The sequence below is a fragment of the Coenobita brevimanus genome, chromosome 5 (genome assembly GCF_032717465.1).
Source record: "Coenobita brevimanus isolate Jiangsu-jjx chromosome 5, ASM3271746v2, whole genome shotgun sequence".
NCBI lineage: Eukaryota > Metazoa > Arthropoda > Malacostraca > Decapoda > Coenobitidae > Coenobita > Coenobita brevimanus.
This window is the reverse complement of record NC_136958.1, coordinates 19,677,515-19,704,521: the sequence shown is the minus strand read 5'-3', so window position 1 is coordinate 19,704,521 and position 27,007 is coordinate 19,677,515.

Genomic DNA, 27,007 nt, shown 5'->3' with positions numbered 1-27,007 from the left:
TTCCCCTGTGTGTGTGTGTGTGTGTGTGTGTGTGTGTGTGTGTGTGTGTGTGTGTGTGTGTGTGTGTGTGTGTGTGTGTTTCATCCCTTATATTCGTTATGTTTTTCTTCCTTTGTCTTTTACCTCCTCACTGCTTCTCTTTTTCACTTACTTATCGAGGCGATGACTCACCTTTTTGCTGTGATATTAGTGAGTGCATGGACAATATTGGAACAGTTACCATGGAATCCTAAGTGAGCTGCATACCAACTCAGAGAAGCCTACTGTGCTGGGGATTCTTTCAGATAATCATGGCCTTGTCGGTGGGCTTCATACTTTCTCAATATATCACACGACGTTCAGATATTCATTTCAGTTAACATGAAATCTGAGAGCTCCATATTTCCTCCAGTGAACATTACCGTTTTCGCCACTCCTTACCATAGAAATCTTCGTGAACTACATTCTTCCTCAACGAAGGAGTCCTCCCTGTGGAATACAAATAACTCAGCTGTGGACGCGGCCATCATTTTCCAGTCAGTTCTCCTCCCGTCTGATTCTCCTTAATTTCCCTTCCAGATTTTCCCTTCTGATCCTCCTCTTCCTACCATTTAAACTTACTTCTACTGTTCACGTCTAGGATTTCTCTTTCTTGCCGTCCTCATTTTTTCATATAATCCTATCCTTCTCTGTTTGCATCTTTCTTGTTTTTCTTTAAACTTTTTCCTTTCTTTCAAGCACTCGTTTTTTTTTTTTTTTCGTCGTTTTTGCTCTTTGTCTTCATTACAGTCCTACAGTTTATACCTTTGTTGGTCTCTTTCTATTTCTTTCCCTTGTCCTTATTTGAAAAATACTCATCTCATTCCATTCAGACAGAGTTGGTCTGTCTGTCTGTCTGTGTCTCTTTCTCTCCTTCTCTCTCTCTCTCTCTCTCCCTTTTCCTCTCTGACTGTCTTTGTCTGTCTGCCTGTCTCTCTCTCTCTCTAGCACTCTCAATTTTCCTCCTCTGCCTCTCGTGCTATTTGTCTTTATCACCTCCGCCTCCATTTTCCTCCTTCTTCATTTCAGATTCCCGTCGTTCTCCATCTTATTTTCAGGTCTCCGTCCCTTTCGTTTTTTTTATTCTCGTGACTCCTTCTCCTTTCTCCGAAGAGCCCGTTGGTTTGCTTCTTTCCTTCATTCTATCCCTCCTCTCTCTTTTTTTCCTTATGGCTCCTTCCTTTTTATTTATTTTTTTTTTTTACGTGCCCGACCCCGGGCAAAGGCTTCAGCGCCTATTTCTCGGGGGCAATGACCTATCCCAAGGTCCAAGAGTCCTCCTACACCTCCACATGTCACCACTTGGGCGCTAACACCCACCATCCATATTGAATACATGCTAGGGCTGTCTCACACAGGATTGGTGTACTGGTATTAGCCGGGGTATTTTTACATGTTGGCGGACAATCTGGTAGATCAGGAAAGTCTGCTTTTAGGAAATTCAAATCTTTTAAACTGTTCCCTGCCCCAGCCGGGATTCGATCCTGGGTCCATTAGGACCGCAGGCCGCCTCTCTACCGTTTCAGCCACCGTCTCGGACCCTTCCTTTCCTTTCCTCCAAACCTCCCTCCCTGTATTTCCTTCTTTCCCCTTTCCCTCCATCCGTCTTCTTTTTTTTTCTTCTTTCTTTCCTCACTTCTTTAATCCTTTCCAAACCTCAGACTTTCCCATTGCTTCGTCCCCTCCCCTGCCCACCTTCCTTGCTACTTAACCTTTATCTTCTTTTTCCTTCCTTATAAGCTCCTGTCCCTTTCATGTTATCTCTCCTTCCTCGCCTCTCTTTCCTTTTTCCTGTCGTCCATTCTTTCTTTCCTCCAACTTCCTTCCTTCATTTAATCTAATCACACTTCTTCCTTCATTTCCTCTTCACTTTCTTCCATATCTCTCACCCTTTCCCTGTTCCTTATCCACAGTCTTCCTTCCTTTCCGCCTTTTTTCCTTCCACACTTTCCTTGCAACCACATTTACCATAGAAAATTCAATTCATTTTCTTTCGTTTTCCCTTGTAGGTTTTGATGAAGGTAGTAAATTCAGCGCCAGTGAAATTAATGAGAAAGAGAGAGACAGAGAGAGAGTCATTGACCGGAATCAAGAAACTAAAGATCAACAAAATGCTTAGAGCATGTAAGATATCCCCTAGAGATCTACATGACTGAAAAATGAAACATCTGTATCTTAAACTTAAAACTTCAACGTATAATTAGGAAATGGCTCTGTATGAATGAATGAAAACTAGCAACTGTAACTCTATTATTAATGAGGGTGGTAAATCCCAACCTGATAAATGCTGTCCATCAGCTCAACATCAGTACTGTGCAAGTTTATTACTATTATTATGTTCTGAAATCATAATTAGAGTCAAACTGGTTAAACGATTAAAAAATAATAATTTCCAGAACACTCTTTCTGTCTTACTAGGCTCTGTGACTTTTTCAGTGACATTATTGATTTGTACAATAAAACAATACTCGTCGATGCAATCAATATTTCCAGAAAGCATTTGATGAAGGTCTTGATAAAAGGCTACTTGAGAGTCTCAGACTTTATGGTGTCACTGGCAATTCACTGAAGTTGATACAAAGGAGTCAGACTTGATGCAAATTACCAGTAGATTGTTCCAAGGCCCACTTCTGGGTACCGTTCTTCTCTTAATTTACAACGGTGTCGTTCTCGAACGTTTGTGCAGCAAAATATCCAGATTTGCTGATACAACAAAAATTGATGACACTCTCGATACACCAGAACAAAGACAGATAATTCAGAGGTGTTGATAGCTGTTATATTGGGCTCAAACGTAACAACTGGAATCTAGCATTAATAGATGAAAAGTCCTAAGGATCGGGAGTAAAAATAAAAAGAGTAACTGCACTATGATTAACACTCTCTTGGAGAATGTACGTCAAGAGAAAGAACGAAGAACAATCGTAACACACGACTTATAGGCAAGACTACAGTGCACAGAGGCAATAATATAAGCCAACAAACTAGTTGGATTAATAGGAACATTTCAATTAAAAGAACATAACCCTCACCTTGAACACTTCATTAGAGCTCCCACATCTGGAACGATGGTTAATTTTGATCACCGTGTATCAAAAAAAGTATGGAAAATGTCCAAAGACGATAATAAAAATTATACCCCAAATAAGGAACAAACAATAAGCATGAGGAATGTCAGGAAGAGGTAAATATATTTCATATGTCAAAATGCTGGCAAAGAAGGGATCTGATTCAAGAACACAAGATTTTCTAAACGGCATGATAATATGGCAGCTGATAAGTACTTTACAATAGACTGTTAGTATTATGCTTGAGGCTACGGCTGTGTAATTATTGGCAATCTCTTCCAGTCAAGAGAAGTTAAGCATTTTTTCTTTATCTGAATTGTAAACATGTGGAAAAAATTATCATGTAATGTGATTCGCTGTGACATAGTAAAAACATTTAAATATCGCTTACATAAGTATCCAGATTGATATTTCCAGCTAAGTTCATATCTAATAAAGAGAAACGTAACTAATTATTTTCTCCTCTCATCCACATCACGGATAATACAGGAAGAGCCTAACACTGCAAGCAGTTAATGGTGATTTTTCCATGCAGATTAAGTTATTGTAGAGAACAGTTGCCCATTCATTCTCGTGTACGAAGATTCCGTGATAGCTTTACTATATTGCATGGTGGTCTATATCACGTTTTCCTACCGGTTGCGGGAGAAGAATTTGGTGGATGGGGAGAGTTTTCCTGCTTTTCTATCCTCGTCGTCTACTTTTGCATAGTTAGAGCCCACCCTCTTAAAAGTTTTTTCAAAAGAACTGACAGGTCTGTTGTTGCTACCTTTCCTTCGCACTCCTTTGTACTGCTCCTATTTGTCCTTCCTTCCTTTATGTGAGTCTTCTTCACTCTCCAATATTCAGCCATTCCATACCTCTCTCCCTCTCCTCCTACTTCTTCGTCCCAGTTCTTCTTTGTTCTATCCATGCCTCAATCCTCCTCTTCCGCTCTTCTTTTCTTTCTTCCAAGCATTCATCGTTTTCTTTCCTTTTCTTCATCTTCTACATTCTTCCTTCCCCGTATGCCTTCCTGTCCTTCCTTCTTCCCTCCAAATCAATCCTCATTCCCTCTCCTTCATTCTCTACTTCCTTCCAAGCCACAATCACTCTCCTCCTTCCTTGTTTCCGAGCCACAACCCCTCTTCTCTTCCCTTACTTCTTCTCTTCGAAGTTACAGACACTCTCCTCCTCCTTCCTTTCCTTCTATGCAAGTCTTAGTCACTCCTCCTCCTCCTTCGTCCTAGTTCTCACTCCCCAAATCCCGTCTCATTCACTCATCTCTGCCAGATTTGTGGATACTTTCAAACCTTTATCCCTCTTTTTCCTCCACTTCCTGCCCCTGTTTCCTTCATTCCAAGCATCCTTCCTTTTTTTCCCTTTCTTCTCTCTAAGACTTCATCCATCACTTTCTATCCTTCCCTCTATACCTCTTTTTCTTCCATCCCCTCTTCCATCCTTTGTTCCTTACTTCTTCCTCTCTCCTTCATTCGTTCCATCCTTCCCTCCAAGCTTCCTCTTCTCTCCTTCCTCCCTTCCCTCCTGTCCTCCAAGTTCCTGTCTCTTTTCCTCCTCATAGTTTCTTACTTCCACACTTTTTTTTTTTCTTTTTCTTTCTTTCTAGATTAACTTCTTGCCAATCCTCCATTCCTCATTTTCCTTTCTTTTCCATCCTTCCATATGCATCTTCTTCCTTTCTTCCTGCTTAAATTCTGTTCCTCTCCTCCTTCCTTTCCCTTTCATCCCTCCACCTTTCTCTCTCTCTCTCCTCCTTCCTTTCGTCCTTCCATGATTCTCTATTTTTCCTCTTTCTATGTTTCTCCCCCTTTCCTCTTCCTTTCGTTTTTCCATGTCTTTTCTCCCTTTCCTCCTTCCTTCGTCTTTTCATGGTCCTTTCTATCTCCTCCATCCTTTTGTCTTTCCACGCTTCTCTCCCTTTCCTCCTGCTTTTCGTCTTTCCATGCTTTTCTCCCTCTTCTCCTCCCTCGCCTCAATTCTCCCTCCTCCCATCCCCGCCTGTGCCAGAGTTGTCATCTCTTCCGTGTCTCCCTTCATCTCTTTTTTCAATTCTTCGTCCTTCCGTCCATGCATACGTGTATATCTCTCCTTTTGTGTCTCTCTCCTGGTCTTTTCTCCTTCAATTTCCTCCTTTCCTAAACCTCTCTGTCCTCCAGTCACTCCTCGTCATCATCCTGCTTCATTGCCTTTCATCCCAGCCTCCGACCTAGTCTTCTGAATCTCCTCCATCCTACCATCGTAGTCGTTTTTCTTTCCATGACTCTATTCTAAGTCTATGTCTTTCTCTTTGGCTGTCCTCTCCTCCATTCGTACAAGTCTTCATCCCTGTCTTTCCTCTCCTTCCTTCCTTCAATGCTCCTCCTCCTATCATCACTCATGCTCCTTGTATGCATCTCTTTCCAAATCCTCCTTCTCTTCCTTCCTCCTTTAAATCCCCTCCCTGGCTCTCTCATCCTCCTTTGTTTCTATTCTTCCTCATGTCAGTCCTCTATCCATCTCTTTCCTCTTTTCTTCTCCCTTATTCCTTCTTATGTGTGACTTTCCTTCTTTCCGGCTTAAACACTTCCTTTCTCCTTCCTTCTTCCTTCCATGCCTCATTCCCACTTCTCCTCCTCTTCCATTGTCTCATCTCTTCCTCCTCCCTCTCAGTCAGATTTTTTGTTCTCTCCTACTCCTCCTCCTCCACTTCTCTCTCCTTTTACTTCCCCTCTTCCTTCGCACCAATCCCCCCTCTTCCTATTCCCATCCCATTCACCCTCTCCACCTCCCCTGTTGGATCTATCCCTCCGCGTCCTGCATTCAAATATATCATTCTTGCCATCCTTCCTTTTATTCTTTCTTCTTCATTTTTCCTGTTCCTTTCTTATTCCTCCAAATTTTCTCTTCACATCACTAGCTTTCTTTTGCCCCCTCCTCTCTCTCTCTCTCTCTCTCTCTCTCTCTCTCTCTCTCCATCTTATTTCGTACATTTTGTTTCCTTATTCTCAAATCTTCACCCTTTCCATCATTCCTTCAGCCTATCTCTGATGCCTTATTCGCCCCGTTCCATTTTATCTTCATTATTCCTACCACTTCCCTGTCCTTCATTTTTTCTTCACATTACCTTCCTAGTTTAGTCACCTTCGTTTTATGGAAAAATTTAAGAACCAAAGACAAGAAGACTTCTGGTTCACAGAGAAATCTGAACAAATGCGAGTCAAAATGACTCGTTCATTCCCAGATGCTGGGACACATAGCGTTTAAAATACTGCACGTCAAAAACAGAGGGATCTACTTGCTCATTTACTCACAGTATTTTTTTTTTTTACATGCCACTCTTTCGTCGTATATTTTCCTCTCTCTTTATTTCTCATCTCGACTTCATCTCCTACCCTTCCTTCTCTTTATCTTCCATAACTCTTCCCGCCATAAATTATTCCCTTTTTCCACGTTTCCTCCATCCCCACCTCTCCTGCCTCATCTCCTCCCGGGTTAGCCTCCTCTACTTCACACCTCTTATGTTAACCTCCTGCCCTCCATTCTTTCATCTCAGTTCCTCAGACGATTGAGTCATCTCATTCATTAATTCTTTCCATCCCTAGCTCCTCTCTAACCCTTTTCCTGTCATCCATATCTGGTCCTTCTGTTCATTCTTCCTCCTCAGGTGTTTACGTTCTCTCCTCCCTCTCTCCTTTCCTCCTGTCGTGCACCCATCCATACCTCCTCTTCTCCCTCCCTCGTCCCTCTCCTCCCCCCTCCTCACTCTGTATTGAGATTACGGACTACCTCATTCAGTGGAATGGCAGTGTATATGAAGTATTTTTCCGCAGTAATATCAATAACGGCTCTCGAAAACCGTAAATATTCAGCATTACTAGGGGAGGGGTATTAGTCCCAATTACTCCTGACAGCAGGGGCTTATTCATGTGCCCAACAAATACTCCCGCTGTTTTTCTCCATGTCCTTCTCCTCACGCCACCCTGCATCACCCTCCCTCTCTCTCCCACACAAACATATATATATATATATATATATAGAGAGAGAGAGAGAGAGAGAGAGAGAGAGAGAGAGAGAGAGAGAGAGAGAGAGAGAGAGAGAGAGAGATACACATCTCTCTCTCTCTCTCTCTCTCTCTCTCTCTCTCTATATATATATATATATATATATATATATATATATATATATATATATACACGGTTATCTTCCGTCTATAATCATCTCTGACGAGGGGCAAATCCTGGCCAGAAATGTTATATCTAGTCCAGCAAACAATTTTTTTTTTATATATAATTCTTACCCTTAAACAATAATGATGGTATTGTGAAGTCACAGCACGAGAGGTGTAGCTCATTCACTCTGATGACATATATCTCATTGTTCTCTTGTTTCAACGTATTCTGTTCAGTTCAAGAGAAACTTTTCGAACCAGTAGGGTTACAAATAGGGTTAATAACCACTTCATAAAAAGTTATCTAGCGTATCGGAAAGTTACGTCCCGGACTGAACCGGTTAAATCGATCAGTAGTGGACTGCGTAGGTTGGGTAGGATAATAAATGCAGAGATTCACAAAAGATGTGGAGTAAAAAGGGCTGCTGGTCAAAAGAGGGTGTGTTGAGCTAGGCCGGTCACTTAGTGAATGGATGTGCATGGGGTGGTGAAAAAAGCATATATATGTGTGTGTGTGTGAGTGAATCTGACGGAAAGAGACACAGAGGGCCAAGGAAAAGGTGGATGGATGATGTGTGTAAATGCGTGAGTAAGGAACAAAAGATGAGGAAGCAAAATAACTGACAAACAACGGCAATGGACGGATGAAATATGTATGGAAATGCACATATGAGTTTCATTCCTTTATAAAATTTGGCTGTCGACGGAATGGTTATACTCACGGATATGACAAGCAGTTCTGTGTGGATCGTTTGTCTTGTGATGCAGGAACAAAAATTTCGACAGTTTGAGTGATGAGTGCATGGATGTGTGGCCGATTTTCGGTGGGCACTCTGTTCATGGTTTTAAAACTTAGTTCTTTTCTCCTCTTGGGGCTGCATCCAGCCCACCCACATATTAGTCAGAAAAAGGGTTAAGAAGATCAATATGATAATGGTAGTGCTAATGATATGACCACATCAGGTCTTTCTGAAGCCGAATTAAATGGTCAGGAGCCAGCAAGAATATATTAGAGTGTTTTACTGAAGGGGTTACTGAAGACTTTTTAATTAATTAAGTATAAAGGATTTTCTCTATTCTAGATAAAATTGTCCGGAGGTGGGGAGAACGAACTGAAGTGTTATCGTGCTGAAGAGGTTCAATAAAGATGCACTACGTTTTTTTTCTATCGGCCTAAGAATTCCATCTCTCCATCTTGAATAGTGGTTTGTAAAAAGAAATAAGCAGAAAACTATAGCGTTAGTCATGAAGAAGCGCTGTGGAAATGATGCAATGATGTAGTACCATCTTAATCTGACACTGAATTACGTGAAATAAGTTGCAAAGAGACAAAATGAGGGACACTTTGGGGTGATAAGAGTATGGTGGAGGGAAAGCTGATGACAGGCAGAGCTGGAACTCCCGTTTCATTGGTCCTAGGGACTAGCTTTTGACCATCCCCCTTCGATGAACTTTTTCTGTGTCTCAGTAATGCACAGAGTAGGCCAACTACTCCTCAGTACATGTTCCTTTAACTGTAAACACAAAACTACATGCATATTATACACAATACTTCCTATTCAAAATTTACGAAACATAGCATCTCAACACCCAGCCTCGGAGTCTGAAGGGGGGGGAGGCCCATAAAAGCCCCCATCATCCACCTCTCTCCCGTTAACGGCCAAAAGAGTTGCCTGGAACCACAGTCTGACTCACTCCAAATTAATTTCTGTAACATTCATGGCCTTTACTCTGACTTTTTTTTTTTTCTGTTGAACACCACCTATCCTCTAAGCCGCACTTTCTCTTCTTCCCCGGGACTCAACTGTCTGAAGCTATTGATAGCAATCCCTTCTCTGTATCCTACTAATTTCTCTATATTCACTTCAAAACCAAAGGTGGCTGTTGTGTATATGTAAGAAACAACATATCTTGCTCTCGTGTTCCTGAACTTGAATCTGCCTGAATTCTCCGTTCTCTGGCTTCGGCTATCCTGTCATTCTCTGACTAAATATATGTATCACCTACCTCTACTATAAAAAATTCTTTAACTGTCATTTTTCTTAGCTGGAGCACATCCTATCAATTTCTCATTTCTCAGAAATCACCATTCTAGGCGATTTCAAATTTTACCACCACTTTTTCCCCTTCTCTCCTTTCACCGATCCCCCTGGTGACCAAGCCTACGTCTTTTCTATCCTTAATGACCTAGAGAAGCTTGTACAGCTCCCTATCCGTATCCCTGACCGCCTTGGAGAGAGTTCCAACATTCTGGACCTCTTCCTTACAACTAACCCTTCTACTTATGCTGTAAATCTTTTCTCTCCTTTGGTCTCCTCCGATCACAACCCTATCACCTTAACCTGTCCTATCGCTCCAGTAGGGCCCGTGGACCCTCCCATGAAGCAGCAACTGGGGCACTTTGGAGCTGCTGACTGGGAGATCCTCATGCAGTACTTCCTTGAATTAACATGGAATGATTATTGCTTCCATGGCTATGAGCCATCTGGGTGTGATTCATTCATTGTTGTGGTTATTCTCACGGACATGGAGATATACATAGCCTACCTTTTTCTCATCCTGTGACTAATAAAAAGACAAGTTTAATCACGCTTGTTCTAATGCTGCCAACAACAAGAAGAAGGGCTACAGAAGGTAGTGAAACCACCTCACCCCTGAATCTTGTCTCTTTTATATTTCTCACTACAACCGTGCTAAGTCTGTCCTTCACTCTGCTAAAATATAATATCATTTTTACTAAATGCTCTGAGCTGTCTAACTCAAAATTTTCCCTCTCCTTCTGGCACCTTCCTCAAGACCTTCCTAACAACTTTACTTCATCATCCTTCCCTCCTCTTCTCCGCCTTGATGGCTTTGTAGCTGTTTCTTCAACTTATGAAAAAGAACTCATTGCTCAGACTTTCACCTCTAGTTCCACCTTAGACATTTCCGGTGCTGTTCCTACATCATCCACCCTCTGGCTTCCTCATGGCTGACACCAATTTTTCATCAATTTATGTGTTTCTGCCATCTTGGGCCTCAGTACTAACATGGCATATGGGCCTGACAGGGTCCCTCCTGTTATCGACAAAAACTGTGCTTCTATGTTTACACCATGTGTATGTAAACTCTTTAGCCTTTGTCTGTCATGTTTTAGCTTTCCTTCTTGCTGGAAGTTTGCTTTCATTCAGCCAGTCCCAAAGAAGGGTGAACATTCCCATCCCTCTGACTATTGCCCATTTGCTTTAACATCCTGTATTTCTGAAGTTTTTGATCTATTATTAACACACAAAAATAATGAATTTAAAAAACTTCGATTCCATACTCTTCTTTCCGATCGTCCGTATGGGTTTCGCCAGGGATGCTCCACTGGCAATCTTCTGACCCTCTTTTCAAACTCCTGGTCATCCTCCTTTTGGGGTTTAGGTATCTCAAACGTTTGCGATCGTGTCAGGCATAAATTTTTCATTTCCAGACTGACCTCTTACGGTTTCTATCCTTCTATCTTTGCCATCAGATTCTATAGCTTCCTTTCTGGTCATTCTCTAGCTGCTTTTATAGACGGCCACCGTTCTAATCCTAGAGCTATCACTAACGGTGCTACTCAGGGCTGTGTCCTGTCACCAGCTCTTTTCCTTCTATTCACTTATGATCTTCCAAGATATACATATAACGCCAGCCACTCATACATTTTACTACCTTCACGCTAACTTGGCCCAAATTTTCTTCCTTGTGCAGGTTATTTCAAGTAGCTGAGTGGCAGAAAAAGGCAATAATATACCTATAACACCAATCCCACAGCACTTCTTCGTGATTAGCATCATAGTCTAGTGTTAATTTGTTGTTAAACTGAGCTTTGAAGAAGGAGAGATGGCAAATTTAGGCCAAGTTAGACTAAAACGGGTATAATGAATTCATCGTTTACCTTTCCATCCTCTTCTCGCAGTGTTCATCTCACCAGTTACTTCAACAAAAAGGAATGAGACTGGCACACCTAATGTCTCTCTTGGCTAATATATCTCACTGGGGGAAAAAGAAATCTTGTTTTTAATATTTAAAAAAAAACTCAGCTCTTACATTTTTCAACTTGTCAAAATCTTCTGCAGGAGTATCCTACAATTTTTGACAATATCCAACTTAATTCCAGATCATCTTCTTTGAACTTAAGGTTTCATTCTCTTGAAATTTATCTTAGAAAGATCATAATTATTACTTCTCTTGTAAAATCTGCTTCCAAGAGATTAGGTGTGCTAAGCCGACTCCGTGCCTTGTTTACCCCTGAACAGTTGTTGACTTTATATAGGGGTCTTATATGCCTCTGTGTAGAATGCAACTCTCATGTGTGGAAAGGCTCCCCACATACTAGTACAGCTCTTCTCAGCAAGGTGGAGTAAAATACTTTTCTTCTCATTAACTTTCCTCCTCTTACTGGCACCCTTCAACCTCTGCCTCATCGCTACACTTTCTGCATCTTTGTTTCTTTTCTATCGCCGCTTCAATGGACACTGCTCTTCTGAACTGTCTGCTTGCATTCCTCCATCACTCCAGAGAGCATGAAGCACTAGTCTAGGAATAAACTCTCATCCCTTTTCTGTCCAACCTTTTAATGTGAGAGTTAGCCTTTACTCCCAGTCTTCCGTGTATAGAACAGGTCCTCAAAGTCAAGGATCATCTAGACATGAGAGGCACCTAAATTCTCGCCGCAGCCTCCACAAACCCACACCATCCACTACATTACATGGCATTACATCCACACACACCGAGGAACATCAAAACAACACCCAGAACACGATATCATATACAAATACTGTCATCTCTCCCCCCTCGCCCGCCTCAGACCAGCTTCCAGAATATATCCATACTCAAATCACTCGCCGCTCCATTCAGTCACTTAAAGACAACACACAGCTGCATGCACGGCCTCCGCATATCCACCCTTCTGAATCCTATCTCCCTTGTGAGGACCGGGTCCATCTGGCCAGGCTGAGATGTGGGCATCATCCAGCCGTCTTGAGTTATCAGAAGAGGCTGGATGACTCCGTCGCTGATGCCTGCCCAGGATGCAGCACAGCACCTCATACTATTAAGTACATTATGGAAGACTGCATTGCACACAATCACATGCGCCAACAACACAATATACACTCCTTGAGAGCTCTGTGGGAAAGCCCGGTCTTGGCCTTGGCCTTCCTTAGGGACTCGGGGCTGTTCGGCCAGACTGCCTAGGGAACAACTAGTACTAGCCTTCTTCTGTCTGTATTTCCTACTGCTTATGACCTCCAGCCTTTCAAACCCAGTGAGTCTTGGCATCTCGAAATGAACGAATTTTGACTTTGGCTCACTGTTACCTTGTTTTTTTTTTCTTTGAAGGAAGAATCTTGCGGGCTTCCAGTCTTTGCTTCCATCTTCCTTGCGTTAAAAAATTAAATGCAGCAGTTGAATAAAGATAAATTATCAGTAACATGATAGAATGTGGGAAGCCCGGAGCCTAATTTTCGCAGTTAAAGTTAACTCCAAGTCATAATCGGGGATTGCTGCTAGTATTGTGCTGCTCAGGGAAGTGCGACTGGTTAAACTCGCTTTATATGTCTTGGCTGAATAGTCTACCTCAGAACACTTAGCTTTTCATGGAGAAATAAAATGTAAGATGGTACACTAACACATGTATACATAATAATGGACATACAGAGAAATGGGTGAACAGACAGACAAACATACGTTCATACAGACAGACAGCTGGAAATATGTAGAGACTGATAGACAGGGTTTATTTCAGCCCTCACTTAGCAGGAACATCTGTTCGTGGCAGTCAGCTCCACCAGAGTGTGAATCTCAAGAGCAGCTTGAGCGGCCGCTGAATACACCATGAGAAACAGAAGTTCACAACAGGTGTGTGGGTGTACATATGTGTGTAGGAGGGGATTAAGTATGTGAGTGTGTCAGGTGAGTGGATGTAAGGGTAGGTGTGTGTGTGTGTGTGTGTGTGTGTGTGTGTGTGTGTGTGTGTGTGTGTGTGTGTGTGTGTGTGTGTGTGTGTGTTACTGTATGAGGGGTTTGTGAGCATGATTGTGTGTGTGTGTGTGTGTGTGTGTGTGTGTGTGTGTGTGTGTGTGTGTGTGTGTGTGTGTGTGTGTGTGTGTGTGTGTGTGTGTGTGTGTGTGTGTGTGTGTGCGTGCACGTGGGTGTCATTGTACGAGGGGTTTGTGTGCATGATTGTGTGTGAGGTATTGTGTGTGTGTGTGTGTGTGTGTGTGTGTGTGTGTGTGTGTGTGTGTGTGTGTGTGTGTGAGTGAGTGCAGTCGGGTGTGACTGTGGGGCTAGGTATGGGTGTGAATGTGGAATTGGATATAGGCTTGGGTATGGATGTTGGATGTGAAAATTGGATGTGGGTGAGGGTATAGATGTATGTGTGGGTGTGAGTATGAATGCATGTGTAGTTGAGGATGTGGGTGTGGTTATGGATGCATTCCCCGGTTTGGATGTGGACGTAGGTATGGATGCATGTTCCGGTGTTTGTGTACAGATGTGTGTGTTTATGACGTGGGTGTGGAGGTGACTGTAAGCGTCGGTGAAAGCGTGGGGTGAATGTGGATGTAGGTGTGGTTGTGGCTGAAGCTGTAGCTCTGGGCATGGTTGTGGATGCTGGTGTGGGTACGGGGCTAGGTATGGGTGGGGATGGGGTGGTTTGCTAAATACGGTTGACTAATGAATAATGGCACTTTATCTATTCTGTCAAGTCTGCTCTGCTTCCTTGTGTGTGTGGGTTTGAGGGAATTTGCTGAGCCGTCTAGCTGCTGCTGCTGAAACACACTACACTGGGCAGTGGAAAGAAGAATACGGGGTGGGAGAATAGATTCACTGGTATAAAGGTATAATTGCAAAACAGATCCATAGAAGGAACAGGTAAGGCATCCCAAGGAAGGAAAATTGGACCATCATTGAAAAAGACAAATCTTCCCATGTAGAGAAAATAGGCCTATGGTTGAGAAGGGTAAGTTCACAAGTCCAATTCATTGGAGGAACACAAGTGTTTGGGGCAGTATGTAATAACCCTATAGAAGGAAAATAGGTCAAAAGTAAGAGCAGATTCAAGTGAAAACATAGTCCCATGAGGAAACAGGACCTTAGGGATTATGTGTCCAAATGGGAAACATTCACATCCTCTGAGTAAAAATATGGCCATTGGGATGTAGGTACATTGGAAGTAAGTAGGTTCAAGTGGGAATAGTGACTCTCCATGAGAGAAAAATAGGTCCAAGAAGGAACTAGTCTATAAGGGAAATGGGTCCATGGAGAGAATAGGTACGCTCATAGAGGAAAATATGTCCATGAGGAAAAACGTATCCATGGGAGAAAATTCGTCTATGCAGGAACAGGTCCATGAGGGAAAATCGGAGGATGAGGAATTCATCCAACATGGAAGGAGCCAAAGAATGACTTAAGTAGGTACGGTGGAAACATGCTTAGTAGTTCCATTTGCTTATTCTATATTCTGTGTTTCTTTCAAATACTTTTCGATTTTGTGCCATACCTTCATTTCTTAGCCTTGGCAATGTATTTCCTTGGGCAAATATTTCCGACGTCATTTTCATTTTCATTTGGAAGGGTTTGTGGAGTTAAATATAAAACCATATAATGGCACAATTTTCAGGAACCTGCATTATTGCATATTCCCTAGTCATCCCGTCAATTTCCACAAAAGTATGGCGGTGTACAGTACCTGGGTGACCATCCTGCAGACCTTGGGAATGTTGGCAGTCTTAATCACATTCGTATCCTCGGGCCATTGACTGTCTCGGGCCATTGACTGTATATTGAATGAATGACGTTCTCCAGGCATTTGAACAAGGTCTCCTTTCTTTATCCTCTTCACCACTAGAACAGAAACGGAGACACCGATTGTAATCCGACGGCTAAGTGTCATAAACTGAGGAAGTGTTTGGCTGTTTTCCTTGTCAGTTACACCTATGCTGTGGGAACGACGAAAGTTTTTCTTTATTTTCCTTTTCTTCTCACTTAAATTCAGACATTTATGAAGACTAAAACCTTTTTAAAACCTTAAGAATAGCCTTTCATGGCTAAAGGCGCTGCTGATCGTACTCTCTCTCTCTTCAAAAGTCTACATACAAGTATTAGTGGACGAAGACACGATTTCTGCGTTTTAATCTTGGCCTTACATTGCCATATCTCCGTCTTCATGCTCAGCGGTAACGGGAAAATGATAATCACTAAGAACTGTTATGTGAAACATGTAGAGCTGATTCATTGTGCGACTCTACTGCAGAACTATGTGCGATGATTTAAGATGGATAAAGTTTTGTCTAGTCGCAGCCTACACACTTGGCCACCTATAATCCTTACTGGTCGCTTAGCTAATGAATAACGCAATACTCTCTCTCTCTCTCTCTCTCTCTCTCTCTCTCTCTCTCTCTCTCTCTCTCTCTCTCTCTCTCTCTCTCCTGGAGATTTGCCCAGTGTGCTGAAAGAAACTGAGGAGCTTCTTTATATTCCTTTACTTATGCATCCTTAAGTAACGTGGTACACTTCAATACACATCCATCTGTTATTCCGAGTGCTTCGGTATGAATGACAGAGTGCAACATACACATGATAGATTTTCCCCCCTCCCATCGGTAGATACACATAGTGTATATATATTTAAAGTCTGAATGATTATATATATATATATATATATATATATATATATATATATATATATATATATATATATATATATATATATATACATATTATATATATATATATATATATATATATATATATATATATATATATATATATATATATATATATATATATATATATATATATATATATATATATATATATATATATATATATATATATATATATATATACTGTGCGTTTTCGTACACTGAAGAACAAGGGTTCGCGCCCCACCAGGGTAATAAACTTGGGGAGCGTTCTTCTGGCCACGTACTGCTTGGCGGACATAAGGGGTGCTGTGGTTGAACCAGAGTCGCATACTACAGTATAAAGTATGCTTGCACCCAGTTGGCTTGCGCGGGCCGATTACACTTGGTTCACAGACTACACACACATCCAAAGCCACTCCAACACTACAATTACACTTACAAGCATTTCTCACCCTACATACAGTCTGTACCAGGCAGCCTGAGCCACTTGGTAGAGATTCATTGGCTGTATCGTCCCCACTTCGGTCGGGATAAGCCGGTCCTGCGGTGGACACTCAAACGGGTGATGAGATGAGATGATATATATATGTATATACAGTAGATAGATAGATAGATAGATATGAGAGAAAGAGAGAGGGATGTAATGCAGAGAAAGAATTTAATGTTTAAGGTGACACCAAAGTCCTGGTGAGTGTGAGATAATGTAATTAAACACCAATTGACAGTCTTGCTGCGAAGAATATTATAAATATGGGAAAAGTTTCAGTAACCTTTAGTAAGCTTATTTCACTTAGGGACATATATGGTAAAGGTGGCTTTGACCATCTACCCCTCAGGGGTTGACACATACCGTTATTATTACTTCTTTCTACATATCACTTGTTGCATTATGAAACAAATAAATAAATATAGAAAGATAGATGCAGATAATCGACAGATATAGAGCATGAATAGTTATCGATAAATAACTTGAGAAAGAGAGAGGGAGTGAAGGGTGAGAGATACTTTGCCAGGCAAGCTAAGAGAATTTGCTGATTGAGGAGATAATGAAATTTATATCGATTGTAGTGAAGTACACATACTGTATATAGTAACAGCTGCTCCTCAGTCTCTCCACCACACCATCCATCTTCCATCACCACTCACTCCTATATCCCACTACCATACCCTCCATCCATCCACCACCAATTCGTCTTTCATCATCACTACTCACACCCCACTCCTTCCATCACTACCATTCCCTCCATCCACCACCACTTTCATCATCACCACTGCATACATCACCATCACCACTCTCTCCATCCCATCACCAGCGATTCACCCCTCGAACACCACTCCTTCCATCCTTTTTCCGCCACTTCCTAGCTCCCTCCATCACTGCCATCACCACCGTCTTATCACCTTCTCCCAGCTCACCCCCACTAACAAAGGCGCACACTTTACTTGGATCTCTCTCTCTCTCTCTCTCTCTCTCTCTCTCTCTCTCTCTCTCTCTCTCTGTTACTTTTGACGTTTCTCTTTTTGCTCAATTTAGGCATGTAGATTAACCTTCTCATGGTCGAAACAACCCTTAGTATTGCGCTCCAGTCATCTCCAGCCAATTATTACACCTTTGCGTGAATAATAACGACCTGAGAGATCTAATACTATGACAGTTATCTCTTTCATGGGCTGAACAACTTACGGTACATGATATAATGTCAGAAGAGTTTAATCAGCTGGAAGGGAGTCTTAGGATCCTGAGAAGGTCGCGATCAGACAAGTGATTTTCATTTGAGGCAATAGGAACAATGGTAGATGCTGGAGTGCGACGGTTTCATGTAATGGCATTGGCATTACTGAACAACACAGTGGCATTACTGAGCAACTTCGGTACGTGGTTACATTACCGTCTCCCATCTTCCTCTGTGCTTCCCAAAGGAAGGATAGCTGGACTGCAAGGAAATAAAAAAAAATCAGCCTCCAGCTTAATGAGTTCGCATTCAGATGAACCTGGGACAATGGCAACTACAAGAAAACAACAACAACAAAAAGATGGTTTATTCCTTCTCGTAAACAGATAAACTGAGAACTTAGGACGGGTTGTATAACAGACATACCGAGGGCAGGAAGCTCGCTGTTCCTGTTCATATTAATGAAACCAAGTGAAACTAAGAATGAAGCGGATTTTGGTAAAGCAAGCAACTACTTGAAGGTAAAGAAAAATACCACCATATCCAGAGACCGTTCTATCATCAAAGTGCCCTTCCTGTGCCAATTAATGGACTGGTTTCGTGGAATCACAGATATATATATATATATATATATATATATATATATATATATATATATATATATATATATATATATATATATATATATATATATAAGAGAGAGAGAGAGAGCTTTCAGGACATGGGGGCAGAGAAAACTACAGGACATAATCACTGAGGTCAAAATTTATTAATGGATGTGAGCACGTCACGTTCTTCACAGAAGAGGAAACAGATGGACAACCAGGGTAACTAAGTGTAAGGCAGACAGGGAGTGAAAGGAAGAAAGAGACTGAGAACAATATGGAGCAATGAAATTCGTAAGTTTGCTTGCATTGGATGTAACATACTAATAGGCAATATATCAGAGCGTACAAAAATGAGAGAGGCCTTCGTCATTCCCGGAGTGTCCAAGGCTTCCGTTGGTGCTGCTACCGATGATAACGATGATGATAAGAGTCAACAGAATAAGTTCGTTTGACGTTAGCTGTAATTGACTTTATTGAAGTTGCTGCTCCCTCTGTGTGTGTGTGTGTGTGTGTGTGTGTGTGTGTGTGTGTGTGTGTGTGTGTGTGTGTGTGTGTGTGTGTGTGTGTGTGTGTGTGTGTGTGTGTGTAAAAAGTGGGCAGAGCTTATGGAGAGATGTCACGAGTTTTGGTGCATCCCGCTGGCTGTCCATGTAATGGGAGAAGCCAGGGGATGTGATGCTAGAGCACAGATAATAGTCCGGTTAGAACTGAGGTCAAAGCCTAGGACAGTGGCCTCTAGTTCCGGCGCCTCACTTTCCTAAGAGCTTAATGGACTCAGATTGCGAGGGAAAACTGAACCTCGAGTCCATACTGACAAATCATCCTCCACGCACGATACCTGTCTACAATATAGTTGCTGAAACCATCGAAACTCTAGCACTTCTCTTCCATTCACACTGCACTCTGTGGGTGAGTGGGTATCAGTAGGCTTATAGGGTGTATTTTACTGCTCTTACATCAAGCCAGCGATGGAAAAGGGGCTTTTGTTGCTGTTATTAAACAAAGTTAAAAATTACTGCAAAAGCTTTAACATCCATAGTCTTCAGAGTGACGTCACTAATCACGATTTTTTAAACTCCTAAGTAAAACGTTCATGAAAAAAATTTGAGATGTGACAGTGTGACTGTGTTCGTGGAGGCATCAATTCTATGCAGTTTGTCGCAATTCGGGCATCAATGAATGAGATCAACAGTAAGACTTTTTTTTTTTTTTAAACAAAAGGAAGCCTCAGCGTCGGGAACACAATTTTTTTTTTTTATGGAGAAAAAAAAGGCATGCATTGAAGCGGCACTGCTGAGGCTATTGTGCCAAAAATTTGGTTTTCCTTCTTAACTGCTCATACCTGTGAACAAAAGTAATTTGTAACTCCTTCAACCAGAGGTCCCATGATTTTGGCTAATTTTGCCACTTCCAGGCATTTGATTGCATTGAGGACAGACATTTCAGTACAGAAGGGGTTAATTAAAGATATACGGGTACAGAGAGAGAAATAACTCTCTTCCCAGTTCCATCTGAAGAAAATTCACAACTGGCGAAATACAATGAAAACCCAATCTCTACTAGTGCGTGTTTCAGATGGCTCGATTTTTCCGCTATACATTCGTCAAACTTTGGGAAGATACTTTTTTCTCTTCCTGTACAGCACCCATTTTCTGGAACTCAATGGTCCGGCATCTCTTTTAATTTGTACAAAATATTAATCCGTACAAAATTATGAGAGAGCACTTGAAATTTTCGCCTTTGCCAGACTACCGGGCGGCCACAGATGATGTTAAGTGTCGCGTGTGATCATTTGAATTATTTACAATGCATGTCTTGGTAGTGATCCCTGTATTTTTTTCAGATCCTTAGGCTGTTTTACTTACATTTAACTCTAACTATTCCTACGACAGATGCAAGTATCAGTGGTGGTGTCAAGCGTAAACACCAATCTATTCCAAAACAGTCAGACCTCCATGATCGTGGTTAATTGGTCCCCCAAACTACCGCAGTGACGAAACCCTCTCATTCCCCAAATAAAGCAAAACATGGGAATAAATGTTTATTGGTTCAAGGCCCACAACTTTACACATTTTTGTATAATACCCGAATAACAACCTCTAAAATGACTTGAGGGACTGGATGAGCAATGTTTACACCATTTCTGCTACTCTCAGTCTCTCATATTTCTCCTCATTTTGTGAGCCAGCATTGTTATCAATGTATTCTGTCAGTAAATACGAAATTCTCAAATTAATCATTCCTAACCGTCAGTTCATGTTCTCGTGAATACGGCACTTTTCATCAAGTTTCTCATTCATTTTGTTATATTTACCCTTAGTTATTATATCACCACTTCAGTTTATTCATAATTACGGCCACGGTCAATTGAAAAAAGCTGTTTTCATCACAGGTATGTACTGAGACAATTTATAAGTGAATGCAGAGTGCATAAAGTGTTATCACTTTAGAAGGTTGTTTGCTTGTGAAAGCCAGACGCCAGGAGGCATGCCGTTGGCATGGTAACCAATAAGTAGCTACCCAACGACCTACCGCATTCACCGCTCGTATCTCCACGTATATATTCATTCGCGTGTGGTCACAGTGGTGTAAGACCATCTATCTGAGATGATTTAATGCAGTACAGTAAGATATTTGCATTATGCAAAAAACTGATAGTGCAGGATGAGATAGAACTAAAAAAAACAAAAAAAAAAAAAAAATGAACCATGGTGTTCCCGTGAGGAAATTGTGTGGCATATTGTACTGGTTTGTTAACTCTTATGATATGAGGAAACAAAGTGAAAAAGTACCGAAATTCTATGTAAACAGCTATTCAGAAAAGCAAATGAACATTTTGAAAACTATGAAAGATGGTAAGAATGCCAAGGATGACCGAGTGATGATGGGATGGTTTCGGCAACGTCGGACGGAGTACACTTGTCAGGTAGATTGATAATGAACCGGGATCAATTGTTCCATAAAGAACTTAAATTAGAACATGAGTTTCATTACACTGAAGGATAGTTGGTAAGAGGTGCATTGCTGAATTATCATATGTGACCTCCATTGGTCCAACTTGAATTATTCCACGTGATATATGTAGCCTAGGTTAGCCAGGCAAAATGGTTCATCTGGCGAAGCTCTGGAACCAAGAATGCCGGAAAATTGGTGGTGTTCTTGTACCTAATCTTATATTTCCATTTCGAAAGACACCTCTCCACAAGTAATGGATTCCTCTACAGGCGACAAAAATATAACGAAAATCACGTCGCGGATTGAAGGGGATAAATATGCGTTATTGATATAAGGAATTTAAATGCGTCACTACATGATAGTAGTATATGTTTACTTGGGTGTTGTTGTTGTTGCTCTGAGAAACTCTCAATGAAACAATTACAACGACAATAATAGCCAACCTACAGTGACAGTAATCACAACGTGCACAATCCCCATTACTTCACCTCCCTTCACAATTCCAGCTCATCCCAGCCGCTCCTTTCCACCCACTCCACCCGTTTTCTACCCCCAGCCGCATAGCCTGACGGGTACCGAATTTACGTAATTGATTCTAAATGGACTAAACCTGACACGCGTGACTGGATCTTATGTGGTCTATCAAGGCTTAACCGGACATGAATGGCTATTAATCGACATCAACGTATTCCCTGGTGCTTGGGACGCCTTAAAGTGGTGGCACCAATATAACCAGGCATCTGTGGTGCTATGAACGTCCCTCAATTTCCTTTAAATCCCTCAAAAGGAAGAGTGTGGACTGCAGGAGATAAACTTCAGCCAACATTCAACCTGGCTCCTTTTCTGATGAGCTTAGTGCCGTAACAATGGCAATCCTTTTGTCACGATAACATATTTCTTTCATCATATTCTAGCCACATTCAGGTAATATCAACTAGAGTGATGAGTCATTTTGTTATGCGAAGAATGGATTCGGTTTCTAACCCTTCTAGTACAATAAGCTCCCCATTGCTGTGAGAAAATCTTCTGGAAGGTGTCATAATAATGCAAGCGGTGCCACATCGTGATGGAGATAGTAGGACATGAGTGATCTGCGCATGACTGAGTGCATTAGTTTTAGTGCCGTAGATTTCGTATCACACCATCCTTATCAATATATTCAGCACGTTACATGTCAATATTCTCTTACTCTATATATTACAGATGCAAACAAGGTCGACATCAGGAAGTTATAATTTGTATACATGAGAGTTTATGATGTCATTGTGCAAATGACATATCGCTAATGAGCAGGTGCTACGGGGCATCCCATGCCACCTAGAATAAGGCCCAGACATAACTAAAATCATCTCATCGGATGGACGTAGGAGTGCTTACGGTGAACTGAACTCACCTGAATCGACTTGACCGGGATGTGACGGCCTGAATGTCCCTGAAGTCTGATTTCTAAAGCCAGACGCCTTAATTCCAGAAGGAGTGGCCACAGACAAATCGTCCCCACGTCACCTGCTTCTCAACTATCAGGCTATCTTACCTCCAATTCACACCATGCTCCCTCATACCCCTCCATCCTATCCATCCTTCTCATTATTGGTCTCCCGCTCCCCCATTCTCCTCTCCATCTCATACACACTGTCCTAGTCAGTTTCATTTTCCATTCCCCTGCAGGTGAACTAAAGTAAATACTTTGAATTGGCCAGTAGATTTTTTTTTTTCTTCAACAAAGCAAACCGGTGAATAATACATCATTTTAACAGATGACTTAATGCTTTTTAAAAGTTATCATTTCTGCGTCATCATCATCATCATCATAATCATCATTATCATCAACATCGTCATCATCATCATCACCATGAGAGTCATCATCCTGAACGTCATCATTTTCACTGTTATCATCCCTACCATAGTAATAATCATCATCATCATCATCATCATCACTGTCGTCGTCTTCCTCCTTCTTATCATCGTCACCATCACCATCAACTCACTGTCGTTCCCACCATTATCAGCAGAGAAGTTTTGGTATCATCCTGCAGCAGACCATCAGTTCAGAGCAATTTTTTTATTTTTTAAATAATTTAGAGTCTCGCATCAGCAGGGTAATGGGCAATAGTTTTTGAAAATGAACTGGTGACAGATTCTGAAGCTGCTTCGCACTCTGACTTTCGGGTGCGGTTTTCACTCAAGATTTCTGCTGATTCTCTGCCCTTGGTGCTGGAGAGAGAAACCTTCACTAGCCGTCATCGATATATCGGGCTATACTTCCCTTTAAACCAATGTCCCTCATTTGCCTCCTGATACCCTGAAAGGAGGTCCATGATTTAGATGAACCTAGGACAGTGGGACAACAACCACCAGCACTACTGTTACCACTACTGAACAATTTCTATTACTACTATAACCAGGGCCGGTCCAAGCAGGTGCGGCGCCCAATGCAAGTAGGGGCGGGGCCCCTCTGATTTTGAATGTCAAACCCAAAGGTCCCCCAAATAACACAATTTTACAGTTATGCTTAGTGCATGGACTCAGATATTAATGCAAATGATTCGTTATGAATTAGAAATGTAAAACAAAGATTCCTAAACCACCATATCATAGATATATACAATACCTATAAGATACAAGATACAATATACACGATACAAGATACAACATAATATGCAAGATAGATACAATAGATATACTGTATACAGCCAACACAATGATAAACAGACAGTAAGCATGTTCTGGATCATATTAATCTTTTTTGCCTTCATCCTTGAGATTATGAGATTCATTGTGCGGTTTGACATCATTCACTGTTCCAGTGCAGTTTTAACTGTTGTTATGTAACTGAACCTTAGAGAATTATCTTGCGGGACATAATGCCTGCAACGTCTCTGATTATTTCATTGTAGTCTAGCTCAGATGAGACTTCATTTTCAGTTGAAAGTATGACTAGGCCATTTAGACGATCTTGTGTCACTGTTGACCTCAGATATGTCTTAATAAGCTTCAGCTTGGACAAACTTTTTTCACCTGATGCCACAGTAACAGGAATAGTCAGCAATATCCTCAGGGCAATCCAAAAATTTGGGAAATCTACATAGCTGTTCCTTTTAGAAAGGAAGCTTAAGATTTCGGAGGGCAGGGAAGCTATCTCCTCTGGAATAACAGAGTTTAGAGCATCCATTTCTTCTGCTAACATGTAACTTTTCTCCAAGTTGGCTGCATGCTCTCTCATTTCTGCCTTGTTATGGTTGTGGAAAGAAAATAAGAAACCAAACAAAGCATCATGTGACTTCAACTGCTGGAATCTTTGTTCCATAGATGAAATTGCTCTATCAAAAATGAGACTGAAACATCTAATTCTGAAACTTTCTTGTGGACTTTGAACTGGCTCATCTTGAGGTTCATACTGAAATGTCCGTTTCTTTCTACGAATTTTTTTGTTCTCTTTAAAGACAGGTTCAATGCCCATATCATTGGCTATCTCCTTTGCATCTGCAAGAGCATTGTCAAATCCATCAGTTCTGTACTTTTGCAGGCATGCAATAGTTCTCTCCATGCTTTTGACTGCAACAGAAAGTTCACCTGCCTCACTTTGTAGCTGTTTACTGACCTGATTGACCTGAAAGAAAATAGCATACCAAAATATTATGGAAATAATGAACTTGAAATTTTGAAGCTCACTGCACAGTGATATAGCCTCAGTGTGAGCTTTGGGGTCATTTGTTTCCTCAGCAATATCCACTAAGGCATAGTAAAACTGAACAATTTGGTACCTCACAGGTTTAACACTGTCAATACGACATTCCCATCGGGTAGTAGTAGTAGTAGTTGTTCCCTAGGCAGTCTGGCCAAACAGCCCCGAGTCCCTTAGGAAGGCCATGGCCGAGACCGGGCTTTCCCACAGAGCTCTCAAAGAGTGTATGTTGTGTTGTTGGCGTAGATGATTGTGTGCAATGCAGTCTTCCATAATGTGCTTAATAGTATGGGGTGCTGTGTTCCATCCTGGACAGGCATCAGCGACGGAGTCATCCAGCCTCTTCTGGTAGCTTAAGAGGGCTGGATGGTGCCCACATCTCAGCCTGGCCAGGTGAACCCTGTCCTCACGAGGAAGATAGGATTCAGAAGGGTGGATGTCAGGAGGCCATGCATGCAGTTGTGTGTTGTCTTTACGTGACTGAATGGAGCGGCGAGTGATCTGAGTGTGGATATGCTTCTGGAAGCTGGTCTGAGGTGGGCGAGGGGGGAGAGATGGCAGTATTTGTGTATGGTATCGTGTGCTGGGTGTTGTTTTGATGTTCCTTGGTGTGGGTGGATGTGCTGCCATGTACTGTAGTGGATGTTGTGGGTTTGTGGAGGCTGCAGCAAGAAACTGGGTGCCTCTCATGTCGAGGTGATCATTGACTTTGAGGACTTTTGTTTCTTGATGTAGGTGGTCTGTGGGTGTAGTAGCTGTGCAGCCTGTGATTATTTTTAGGGCCTTGTTCTGTATGGTCTGTAGAGTGTTGTAGTGTGTTTTGGTCAGGTTAGAAGCCCAGGCAGGGCTTACATAATTCATCACTGAACGTATGTATTGTTTGTATACTGTGGTGGTGGTTTCTTTGTTGTGTCCGAATGTTGTATGGGCAAGTGACCTCAAAGCATTGAGTCTTGGTGTTATTTTATTTTTAATGTTTGTGATGTGTTGTTTAAATGACACTGATGTATTGTATGTTACACCAAGGATTTTGTGTGTGTGTGTGTGTGTGTGTGTGTGTGGTAGGGGAGTGTTGTTTATGGTGAGATGTGGGATGTGACTGTGTTCTGCTGTCCAATTTGTGAGAAGAGTCACTGTAGATTTGGCTGGGGCTATTTTGAGCCTGTTTGTGGTGAACCATTCGTGTAGTGTGTTGAGGTAAGGTTGAATGATGTGTGCAGCTGTGTTTGCGTTTTGGTGTGTACATGTAAGTGTTATATCATCTGCATAGGAAGCTATGTGTATCTGTGGTGTGTGGGGTGTGGGTACGTCGTGCATGTATAGATTAAAGAGTGTAGGGGACAAAATAGATCCTTAGGGGACGCCGTTTGTGAAGTTTCTGATGTTAGAAGACTGACCGGCAAATGTTACGTGTGCACATCTGCCTGTTATGTAGCTTGCCAGCCATCTTTTTGTGTTATTGTGCATGTTTGTGCTGAATATTTTGTTTGTGAGGTTGTGGCGGGGGATGGCATCAAAAGCTTTGCTAATGTCTAGTGTGATTAGGAGTGTTCCCATCGGGTTTCATTGAGAGGTTTCACAGTCAAGCCCTTAACATGTCTTGTGAAAATTGCCCATCTCTGAGATGAAGCAGAAAACAAGACATACAGCCTTTGAAGGATACTAAAGAAGGTCATTCCCTCTGGACACATCTTGGCAATATCCCCCAGTAACAGATTGTAACTGTGGCATGCACAGGGTGAAAAGAAAGCTCTTGGGTTCATTTCCGAAAGACAAGCCTGAACACCAGACTCATTGCCTCTCATGTTAGCACCATTATCATAGCCTTGGCCCCTGAAATCTTTTAAATTTTAACCCAGCGTCACTAACTAGTCAAGAAGAACATCCAGGAGACTCTTTCCTGTACTTTCCTTCACCTCAATGAATTCAATAAAATGTTCATATATTCCAATAGGAACAGTGAAACCATCAATTACATATCTAATTGTCAGAGACAACTGCTCTTTATGACTAACATCTGGCGTACAATCAAGTATAACAACAATGTATTTTGAGGCCTGTATACGGATAATAATGGTCTTCTGGACTTTGTTACCCATTAACTGAATCAACTCATTCTGGATACGCTTGCCGAGGTAATGGTCATGGATCTCTTCATCCTTGATTCGTCACAGGTGTTCTTGCATGACAGGATCA